Source organism: Sus scrofa, chromosome 15, assembly GCF_000003025.6.
Source record: "Sus scrofa isolate TJ Tabasco breed Duroc chromosome 15, Sscrofa11.1, whole genome shotgun sequence".
Classification (NCBI taxonomy): Eukaryota; Metazoa; Chordata; class Mammalia; order Artiodactyla; family Suidae; genus Sus; species Sus scrofa.
Genome location: NC_010457.5, coordinates 25,611,729 through 25,623,948, shown reverse-complemented (window position 1 = coordinate 25,623,948; position 12,220 = coordinate 25,611,729).

The window sequence follows — 12,220 nt, the reverse complement described above, 5'->3', positions numbered from 1 at the left end:
ACTTCCACTGCTGAGAAAATCTCAGAAACTATGGTTAGACCAGAAGTCTAACTTTAATTAAGAACTTCTGGAGTTCCCGTCATGGCTCAGTGGTTAATGAATCTGACTAGGAACCATGGGGTTGTGGGTTCGATCCCTGGCCTTGCTCAGTGGGTTGAGGATCCGGCGTTGCCATGAGCTGTGGTGTAGGTTCCAGACGCGGCTCAGATCCCATGTTGCTGTGGCTCTGGTGTATGCTGGTGGCTACAGCTCCGATTCAACCCCTAGCCTGGGAGCCTCCAGGTGCCTCGGGAGCAGCTCAAGAAATGGCAAAAAGACAAAAAGAAAAAGAAAAAAAGAACTTCTGCAAACCAACAGCTAATATCATACTCAATTACAAAAGGACCAGTGCTCTCTACCTAACATCAGGAACAAAGCAAAGATGTTAGTTCTCACCACATCATTTAACACTTTGCTAAACATCCTAGCCAGAGCAATAAGGCAGTTAAAAAAAAAAAAAAAAAAAAAGAGCAAGAGAGAGCCATGTAATTGGATAGAAAAGAGTAAAACTTAGCTTATCTACAGACAAAAAGACTGTTTATGTAAAAAATCCAAATTAATCCATAAAACAAAAATTATAACAAATGTGCATACCTCACAAGTGAATTTAGCAATGCAGAGGATCAAAGCTCATATACAAAAATATTTTAATTTTCTGTAACTAAAAATAAATCATTAGAAAAAACATACTAAACTCCATTTATAATAGCATCAAAATTAATGAAATACTTAAAAATAAAGTTAATAGGTAGTTCCCGTTGTGGCTCAGTGGAAACAAATCTGACTAGTATCTATGAGGATGAAGGTTTGATCCCTGACCCCACTAAGTGGGTTAAAGATCCAGCATTGCCATGGGCTGTGGTGTAGGCTGGCAGGCTGTAGCTTCAATTCGACCCAAGGCTGGTAGCTTCCATATGCCTCAGCTGAAGCCTTTAAAAAAAAAAAAAAAAAAAAGATAAATAAATAAAGTTAATAAAAGATGTTTAAGACCTCTCTGCTGAAAAACTGCAAAACAGTCTTAAGAGCTATTAAATGCTAACTAAATAAGTGGAGATATGCACCATGTTAATAGATTAATATTTCAATATTTTTAATTTAATTCATCTCCAATCTATCAATAGATCTAAAACAATCCAAATAAAAAGTCTAACAGACACTTTGAAGAACTTGATAAGCTGATTCTAAAATGCATATGGAAATACAAAGAACCTAAAATATCCAAAGCAATATTGTAAAAGAAGAAAAAAAAATAGCATTAACATCCCCTGATGTCAAGACTTTCTATTAAAAATATACACACATGCACAAACAAAAACAATGTTCAAGAAAATATCTTATCTGCACAGGGATTGAGAAACAGGGCAATGGAACAGAATAGAGAGCTGGAAATAAATTCACATATATAAGGCTATCTGATTTTCTACTACACTGCCAAAAACCTGGAACTGTAGTAAGTTATTAGTGGAAGTGTGAAATGTTTGACAAATTTGGAAAAAAATTTCAGCAATTTCTTACAGAACTAAACATATCCATACCCTACAACAAACCAATTCCAATTCTAGGTATAATAGTTCCAATGAATTGGATAAGAATGTCAGAAGAGCTTTATTCATAATTTTCAAAACCTAGAAAACACATATCCACTGATAGAAGAATAGAAGCATAAAGTGTGCTGTATTCATGCAAAGTATCATTATTCATGACCAAAAATGAATGAACCACTGTTACACAAAATGGCACAGATAAATCTCAACAGTATTATACTGCATGAAAGAAGCTTCACACAAAAGAGGAAATATTGTATTATTTTAGTCAGAAGAGGTTCTAGAATAGGAAAATCTAATCTATGTGGGAAAAAAAGTCAGCACAGTATTTTCCTCTGGAAGGCTGGAGCTGAGGATTAACTTGAAAAGATCACAAGAAAATCTCATGATAATGTTCAAGGTCTTTGTTTCAATAGGGTTTGGTTTACACAGGTTATAGGTATAGACATTTACCAAAACTCAGATAAGGTAGTGTACACTGAAATTATGTGCAGCTCATTGTATATAAATTGCATATCAAGAGAAAAGGAACAACAAGCAAAGTATGTAATTCTAGTGATGTACATGCTGAAGTATTTGGTATGAAATGTGTTATTGCCTGCAGTTTACTGTGAAATGTATCAAAAAAACTAAAATGGAATGATGAATGGATCAAGCAATGGACACATTATTACCTTGTGATAAAACAAGCATGGTAAAATGTTAAAGGTAGAGTGATTTCTGTATGGTGCCTTCCCAGGTATTTTCTGTAAAGTAGTTCAATATTCAAACATTTTCATTAAAAAAAAAAAAAACTTCACAAAGTCAGGACTGTGTAACTTCATTGTCCATCCTTGCTCAATATTTCCCAGGATAAGGAAAATTTTCTATGGCGGATTATTTTTGTTTTATTTATTTATTTATTTATTTATTTATTTATTGCCTATTCCTCTCCTTTCCTTTTCCTAACAGGCGGCCATATACTTCAAGGAAAGAGAGGTCCCTTTCCAGCAACAGGGAACAATATTTTATTAGTCTGATCCTGTCTGTATAATTCCATTCCCTCTCATCAGTGATTAGTTAAGAACTTCTAGACAAAGATGTATACAAAGAAATGCCTCTTGTAAGTTTTCAAAGAACACATTCCATATTGCAAAAGAGATATTAGGGAAGGAACATCTTTTTCTGGCTTCTGAACATTGATATTTGACTTGAGAATCTTGGAGGTTCTGGGGCCATCTTTTGACGATGATAGGAGAAGCTTAAGTTCAAAGGCTAAAAAGGCAGAGCAGATGGAAGATTGTAGCTGGGTTTGTGATGACATCACCGATCCCAGAACCACCTTCCTTCCTGACTTCTAATAAAGCAAGTCTGAAAGATGACTGGAGCTGTGGTTGTCAAACTTGCCATGAGGCCATATGCCTGAAATCAAAAAGGAAATACGAAAAGGATGGTGAAGCAAAAGGGAAAAAAGACCTTGGCTTTTTTAGGTCATTGTTGAGATGCCTACGTGCTCACTTGACTAGCTCCAGATTTCTTGCTAAATAAATAATAAGCCTCTGTTTAACTTCATTTTATATCATGTTAATTATAACAGAGAGCATTTTGAGTGTATCCAGCCTTGAAAACAGAAAAACATGTATGAAACCATGAGAAAATGATGTCCAAATTTACTAAGTGAGGTTCTCTTGTCTTCTGTAACTCAACCAGTGGCTGTATAAGAACAGTGTGTTGTCACCTGGAATCATAAGCGGTAAATTTACAAGGGGAGGAGCCTGACTCAGGATCAGAGGCTGAGGTAGAATTTCAGAGGAGGGAGAAGTCAGAAGGAGAAGAGGACCTAGCAGGGGTCAGGATGCCAGGATTTCAAGCCCAAATGGCCAGTTGAAACCCTGCCTTACCTTCTCTCCAGAGACAACAACTCCAAGTGGCTTCTCACTTCCATCCGAAAGAAGAAATTCTAGTAACTGATATGGTCACACAGAATAAAAACCACCCTCTGGATAGTATAAGTGATGATGCTATAGTGGCTAAGTAATGGGAAAGCCCAATAAAAATTCTGAGTAAAGCAACTTGTTAGCTTACAAAACAGGGAGCCCATTAATAGGATATGTCAGGATTAATTGTCCATCTCAGAGATGCCTACCAGGGTCCACATCTTTTCCATCTTTCTTATGTAGAAAATCCCCCAAATCAACCCAAAACTCCCAAAACTAAATGAAGATAGTAAGTTTGCAAGTACAAAGTCAATATACAAAAGTCAATTTCTTTCCTATACATTGGCATTGAACAGTTGGCATTTGAAATTAAAAACACAAAATGACTTAGCCTCTGAAAGTGAAATATTTAAGTATAGATGTAAAACAAGTATGTACACAATCTATATGAGGAAAACTACAAAACCCTGATTTTAAAAAATCAAAGAAATTTTATGTAAATGGAAAGATATTTCATGCTCCTGGATAAGAAGACTTGATATTGTTAGGATGTTAATTCTTTTCAATTTGATTTATAAACTCAGTGCAATCCCAGTAAAAACCCCAGCAAGTTACCTTGTAGATACTGAACAACTGATTCCAAAGTTTATATGAAGAGATGAAAGACCCAGAATAGCCAACAAAATACTGAAGGAAAAGAACAAAGCTGGAGAACTAACACAGCCCGACTTCAAGACTTACAATAGAACTAGCAAGAAAGTCTTCTTATCCAAGAACATATTTTTAAAGAGTTCATTTCAAATAAACCCAATACCTGAATTTTCTGTGGGTCTCTTTCTATTTTCTGGTTTTCCATCTTAAAATTGTCTAACTGCATTATAACAAAAATACAATCAAATGCACAAATTTTAAAGGTACACCTCTATGGATGTTTATATATGTATACATTCATGCTACCCTACTATATCAAGATATAGTAGTTATTAACAATATATAAAGAGTTCTAACAAATAAATAAGAAAAGAGCATCACCACAAAGGAAAAATGGACAGAGGATATAAACAGGGAATTCACAAAGAGAACACAAATATAAGAATAGATCTGAAATGTTTGCAGGCTCAATTTTAGTCAAGAAAATGCAAATTAGAAGAGCAATAAGATGCTATGTTTCCTGCACTGCATTAAGTTACAAACTAATGCAATACATCATTGATCTATGGTGGTGAAACTGGGACTTTCATACCCTAAGGATGTGGGAATGAAAATTATTAAATGGCAGTTTCTCTCTGTGTTTCAAATATATTTATTCTTAGCTTCAGCAGTTCTATGTTTAAGGGGTTGTCATTCAGAAATTTTCATAAAAGTACACAAAGTTATATTAGCTCCACATTGCTATGCAGCAGAAATTAACACAATATTGTAAATCATTTATTTGTCAATAAAGTTTTTTTAAAGAGACCATAGGGAAGGAACTTGAATTGCTGACTCCTCACATGGAAGAAAGTCACTTGCCAGCCTTGCTCTGGGTAGTAGGTGAGAGAGAAATAAACTTCTACTACGTTTGGGGGAAAAGATATATTAGCTAATAATAGCATCCTCACTATTTGCCAGATTCTGTTCTGAGTGCCTTATGTATATTAACTTACATAATTCTCAAAAAGGCATAGAAGCAACAGATATATCCCAGTGTGAATGGAAGTTGAAATAGGAAACTAACGCTAAAAAAAGAAATAACATTCTTCTTTTGCCTCAAACAGTAGGTAGAAGAGGCAAACTTTTTAAAAGCATGGCTAGATGGAGGAGATGAAGCACGGATCAGAAATGCTACCCAGGTGGGTCGAGGGTCGTAGCATGGAACCAGGCAGATCAGGCCATGGGGCTGTGCTAGGCAGCCCACAACCTGACAACTGTGGGAGAAGATTTTGGGGCATTCATATCAACACCTTCAGCTCCCTGCAGCTCTGTGTGCCCCACCCTGCCAGCTGCTGTGGACTCAGGGAAGAACCACAGGACTTGGTCTGTGAAGGTCTGCACATCCTGTGCAAGCACTGCCCACTCTGCTGCAGCCCCCCAAAGCACCGCCCTGCCCAGACCCCTGGGCAGCATTGAGAGCACCGAGTGGGAACATCCTGTCAAGCATTTCTCTCCACTGTTCATCTCTGCTTTTCTTCATGTCTGCTCCATCTGATTCCCCTCTCTATCCTCTGCACTATTGTCTGGCTCAGGGTGAGGAATCAATGAATGGCTGTTGAATTTGGAAGGTTGGACCAATGGATGTACAAAGGCATAGGTGAGTATGTGGGGGGATGGACCAACATTTCCCTATTATGAGTAGGCGGGAAGGTGAAATCAGATGATTCTAGAGCTTATTGTTCTGCCAATATTCCTGTTCTCTGATCTAACTTACTTCCTCCTCTGAAGAATCCAGAGTTGTGGAATTCGTTTCTTCATTTCTTTTTTTTTTTTTATTTCTTTCTTTCTTTTAGGACCACACCTGCGACATGTGGAAGTTCCCAGACAAGGGGTTAAATCAGAGCTGCATCTGCAGCCTACGCTGCAGCTTGCAGGGACCTCGGATCTTTAACCCACTGAGGGAGGCCACGGATCGAACCTGCATCCTCACTGACAGTATGTTGGGTTCTTAACTCTCTGAGATAAGATGAGGACTCCATGTTGAATTTATCTCTACTCTTTAAGCCTCACCAATGCAGGGAAAACTATAACTAAAATAGTGCTATTTGCTTTAGCTGCTTTTCCTCTTTTCAAAGCAGACAGATCCTTTGTATCTAATGTTTTGTGTTTCTGAGAAAACAGCACTAACAGCTTCAAAGATAAACATCGGAGTGGCTGCCCACTGTCATATTCATTTCTATCTGTCAAGAAAGTCTCTTCTGTGTTTATCCTTTTTTATTATTGCCGAAGACCATGAGATTCCTGATGCGTTTCAGATTGCTGTCACAATCAGTACTTCCCCACAGTCACTCCAGCCGATAGGTACCAGGATGGCACAGGAAGAGCCAGGAAGGCTCCAGGGCACGGTGCATACTAGAGCAGTGGCTGCCAGGAGCGCTCATCCCCAGGGGGTGGGGGGTGGGGGGGTATTGGCGCTGGAGGACCAGAGGCCAAGCCCAACTACACAGACACATTCCAAGCCTCTGCTGGGATGAGGCTAAGGTCATTCATGGCTACTCACATTCCCCTGGCTAAAGCAAACATCTTGGCCAAGCCCCACATGCACTGAGCCCCCAGTGTGGAAGGGAAGAGTAAATGCTGTCAGATGACAGTATAAGCTATCACGAGGGTCATTCAGAATTAACTCTTCAGGCCCCTGCTGCCTCCTCACTGTCCCATGGATCTCTGCCTGCCTTTTATGTTCTGGTGAATTTTACCACCGAATAAGTAAGGAGAACCAAAAAAGGGTTGTACTTTATTGAGTACCTAGTATGTCCCTGCCACTTTATATAACTGTGTATGATTTTTAGTTCTCAGAATAGATCTGTAAGGTAGACATTGCTATGCCTCCATTACATATATGAAAGCTACAGATAAAAAGATAAAGTGTTTAATCCGATGTCACAAAGTCCAGGCCAGAGCTGGACATCAAGCCCACTTGGTGCAGCCCATTCATTGCCCACAAGTCCTTCCCGATTCTTAGGGGCTCTGCTTCACTGGCCACTCTATCTGATTGACTGATGGATGCCCATTAAGACCACAGTGAAATAGTCCGGCACACCAAACTGAAAAACTAAATTTCAAAGATCTAGCACACCAAGTGTTTGGCATATGTGAAGTGCCAGGAACTCTGTATACTGCTGGTGGCAATGGAGCTAGCACTTTGGAAAGTGATCTTCCTAAGTGTAGAGGGGGTGTATAGAGACGCAGGTGTAGATGCTGTGGCAGAGACACAGGCAGAAACAGACATATAAGCAAACAAAAACATTTAAAGGTGTAAAAATGGTCCCCACTTGAGAAGGCTAAAGAGGGAGAAACGCCTTAACAAAAGCCTGAATCTTGAAGGAGGGAGAAAAAGGCGACATTTAACAAGGGGTTACAGATCACAGGGAAATGTACTGGTAGAACCGAGTTGTGGAGCAGGGGAGGAAGGTTTGGAGAATCAGAAGAAAGGAGCAGTGGAGTCACATTAAGGATGAAGAGCTGGGAAACGTGGGCTCTGGATGACAACTCAGGCAACAGGAGACACAGCCGTATTAACTTGGAGGGCACACGGGGAGGGTCACCACTTCTACCTAGAGCCTTACAGGGAATTGCTTGTGGGTGGGGAGGCTCAGGACCAGACCTTCAAAGATACCCCTGAGCATGGGACCTCTCCCTCTTCATGGACCCTTCAATCTGCTGAGTCGAGACTGGGAGACCCTACCTGGTGCCTCCTTGTACCCTGATGCATCTTGCTGAAACAAGTTCAGAAATTCTAATTGCTGCTAAATGTCCTCTTGCTAAGTCGTTCATTACCTTAGCCAGAGGAAGGTTTTGTGTTTGTGTGTTTTTTGTTTTTGATATTTTAGGTGTTCCCAAGTGGCCTTCAAAAATTAAAAAAAAAAAAAAACCCACAACATTGTAAATCAACTATTCTTCAATTAAAAAAAATTAAATGTAAAAACATAATTCAAATAGTACAGAGGGCTTCTGTTTTCAAAGCAACCCTCTCCCACCACATACGCCACCCCACCCCCAGGCCTGCTCTACAAAGATGAGGTCTTCACCATCTCTAAGATGAGATCTCCAGTGGGTCACTTCATCTTTATAGATAACATACTAATCATCCTAGTTTTTGATTTGCCAACCTCAGACAATGTGTGTTGATTTTTCAGGCCAGTTCTTCCGCATTTATCGCCCCCGCCACTGTCCCAGCTCCAGCTCAAATTCCTCCTTCAAGATTCCTCTGAGTCCTGCCCAGAGGAAGGACTCAGCTGGGGAGGGCTTATCAGTGAATGTGCACTAGGTTGGGCCACAGAGGCCCCACTTGGGCTGTGGAAAAAGAGGTGGGGCAATGGCTCCACAGCCCAACCCTCTACTCCCCTATCCCCATACCCACCCCTGAGCCCTTGCTCCAAGGCTCAGCAGAGCAATGCGGGGCTGTGACCCTTTAATGCAGCCCCACCCCAGCACAGGCCCAGGGCTCTCCTAAAGAGGTTCCTCCCCTGCCCTTTGGGACCTGCTCATCCGAAGAGGCAAGGCCTTAACCCAGCCCACCCTCAAAACCTTCTGTGTCCCCCCCTCCCCTTCGTCATCTGCTCCAGGGGCCTGAGAATCGTGGTAGGTTAGCCCCTTGGCACCGCCCCCACTTCTTTTCCCCTCTTTCTCCAAAAGTCAAGTGGCTGCATCATTACAGTTGGTCTTCCCCTCGGTGACCGCCTTTGTAACTTTTAAGGAGAGTGTGGAGCGCACATCTGATCATCAAACACTATCACACCTCAAGGCCCTCTGTGTCAAGCCAGAATATCAGCATCCTCCTCCTCCCTCCACATTTCTTCTCCTTCCGCCTCCACCTCCATTACTGAGAGACCTGGCCTTGCAAGATGTTATCCAAAACTGCAGTCTGTGCTCTGACCCCAGTTGCCTTCTGGGGGGTTTCTTTTCTGCAGGCTTCTTTTGTACCTGAATACCAATGAACAGTGCTGCATTGGTGGCTGCAGAGCCATTTCTGCTTCAGAGCCCAATGGTGTGAGGTGTTTATGTCTCCCATTCTTGGGGTCCGGCATCTTGTTGCCTGCATTCCCCAAGGGAGAATGTCCCCACACTGGTGGCAATGTGAATCATCTTTTCTCATACTCCATAGATGACCTAAAGTGATGCCACATTTTACTTGGCTTTAGATATGAACCATGACAGGAGTTCCCGTCGTGGCGCAGTGGTTAACGAACTCGACTAGGAACCATGAGGTTGTGGGTTCAGTCCCTGCCCTTGCTCAGTGGGTTAATGATCCGGTGTTGCCTTGAGCTGTGGTGTAGGTTGCAGACGCTGCTCGGATCCAGCGTTGCTGTGACTCTGGCATAGGCTGGTGGCTACAGCTCCGATTGGACCCCTAGCCTGGGAACCTCCATATGCTGCGGGAGCGGCCCAAGAAATAGCAAAAAAAAAAAAAAAAAAAGACAAAAAAATGAACCATGACAGATTTGTACAGATTTCTGTCTCTCTTCCTGGGGGGCTGGCCAACATTTCTGTTCCTTGCAGAGATGCTATATGTGCATTCTCACCACACTTCCAGGTGTATCCAGCTGCTCCATTGTTTGGTCTCCTATAACTTTGCCCTCCTGAAGTTCACGTTCCCCCAGGAGGATAGGGAAGCCCTGGAGCCACCCTGCTCAGCCCTCCTGCCACGGCCACTGACACCTGCATCCGGGCCCCTCTGCAGGAACTTCTCCCTTGTTCTAGAATATGTCATCTTCCAACAGCCCTCTTCTGTGCAAGAATTAAATTTTGTGAGTCTGTGCACATCCAGAGGTGTCTTTTTTTCTCCTCACATCAACTGTTCTTTCAGCCCAGTGTGAGTGTAAGGTTCATGGCATCTCCACCCCCTGAACTTTGAAAGCACTGCCTTGCTTTCTCCTCGCATCCTGCACTATTGATGTGAGTTCTGAGACCAGTCTAGTTTCATGCTTCTTCAGAAGGTGCCTCCCACTGCCCACCCCCCACCCACCGGTCTCTGAAAAATCTTCTCTTCACTAGCATTGCTATGAAATGATAAAATATAGAAATATGCGCTTTTTAAAAAAATTTTTGGGGCTATGCCCACGGCATATGGAAGTTCTCAGGCTAACAGTCGAATCAGAGCTACAGCTGCCCGCCTATGCCACAGCCACAGCAACACGGGATCCAAGCCATGTCTGCAACCTACACCACAACTCACAGCAATACCGGATCCCCGACCCACTGAGCGAGGCCAGAGATGGAACCTGCATCCTCATGGATACTAGTCAGATTCGTTTCCACTGCGCCACAACGAGAACGCCCCATTTTTTAAATTCAGCCCCTCCAGCCTGAAGACCTATATTTCTTTTTAGCTCTGAACTATGTCCTCCTTCCTCTTGTCTCCTTCACATAACAGGCATGCAATTTTCTCCCCTCCATCCTCCCTGCTCTCTCCTGGAGAAACCCATCCTTGCTGGACCACCTGTATCATCTCTCATCTTTTCTCTCGTTTGCCCCCGAGTCTAGAATTTCTTTAGCTTGAACTTTCAACTCTTTAACTGAATTTTCACTTGGGCCATTACACTGTTAATTTTTGAGAATTCTTTCTGTTATGGTTCAATATTTTCCCCAAATCTCTGAGCATATTAAAATTCTGCCCTGTTCCTTCATCTGAAGTTCTTTTCTTATTTATTTCTATTTCTTTAACTGAGATCAGTTTTTTGTGGTTGTTCAACTTGGCCTTTTTCCCCTATGACCCGGTTCTTGTATGTCATTTGGTTGTCATGTAGAGTTTATATATCAACATTTAAAAATGAAAGAGCAGACTGGTTATTCTAAAGAATTGTCAAAAACTTCCTCTTCTATTGTCTGAATCCATCTGTTTCCTGATCAGCCCTTCCTTGGGGAGGCAAAATCTGGCTGGATGATCTGTGTTATGTGGTCTCTGCTTTAGGGTGTGCAGGAGAAGAGCTTCCTGACAGGCCATGGGCCCCCAAGTCCCAGAGAAGAGGGGTGGGACTGAAAAACTAGCAGTTTTCACTTACACAGTTTCCTAATTTGCTTTCTGTTTTTGGCTGTGCCTGCAGCACACGGAAGTTCCCCAGCCAGGGATTGAACCCATGCCATAGCAGTGACAAAACCAGATCCTTAGCTACTACTAGACCACCAGGGAGGTCCTCTTAATTTTCTTAAATACAAGCACATGTTTCTGCATTGGGGCAAAGTTCTGTGGGGGGACTGACATTTAGTGCCCTAAGGTTGGGAGAGAGGAGAAGTGCCCCCCCAATGGACCTTCAACCCCTACTCTCTAGCCTGCCGGCTCTGAACCCAAACCCCTGTATCTCTGAACGGCTTAGTCACATCCCCCCCACCCACCATGGCTCCCCCAGCCTTCCCCCCAACCGAGCTCCTCCTGGCTAGAGAATCCATCTCCCTATTTCCTCCCTTCGATTGGCCTCACATCCTTTCCATCTGCCTGGAATTTTGGAAATTTCACATGTGCTAAAGGGTCCCCCTAAAGCCTCTTCACTTTGGGAGTGGATTTCTTTTATGGCTCCTTTCATATCCTGTATGGGCTATGGAGAATGAGAGTGCAGAACGCACTGTTTCTGGATTGAACCATCCTCTACCAGAAGAAACTAAAGGGAGAAACTAACAAGCAATGGACTTGCCACAGCCATTCCCGTCCAGACCCAGGGTGTGGAGTTCACAAGCCATGAAGCTCTCTCCTCATTTACCTCATGAATCTGTGAGCTTCCAGGGGACTGGCACCAGCTCTCTAGATGCATGTCAGATGTAGGAGTCACCACCCCCATCTGCACTTGAAAAGATCTGGAGGCGAAGACACTGAGCAAAGGGGCATGTGGCCAGGGAGGAGAAGCCACACTCCTGGTCCTCCTGACGTTTCCTTGCTCACAGGGCAGCTGTGGGAATTCAGTGAGATATCACGTGGGGAGCACACAGCAGAAGGCTGGCAAACAGAATCCACACCACCTCCCTCTTCCCAGCCCCAGAGCCCTGCTCAGCATCCCTCCTTCTCTGCTGGCCCAAGACAACAAAGCCACAAGCAAA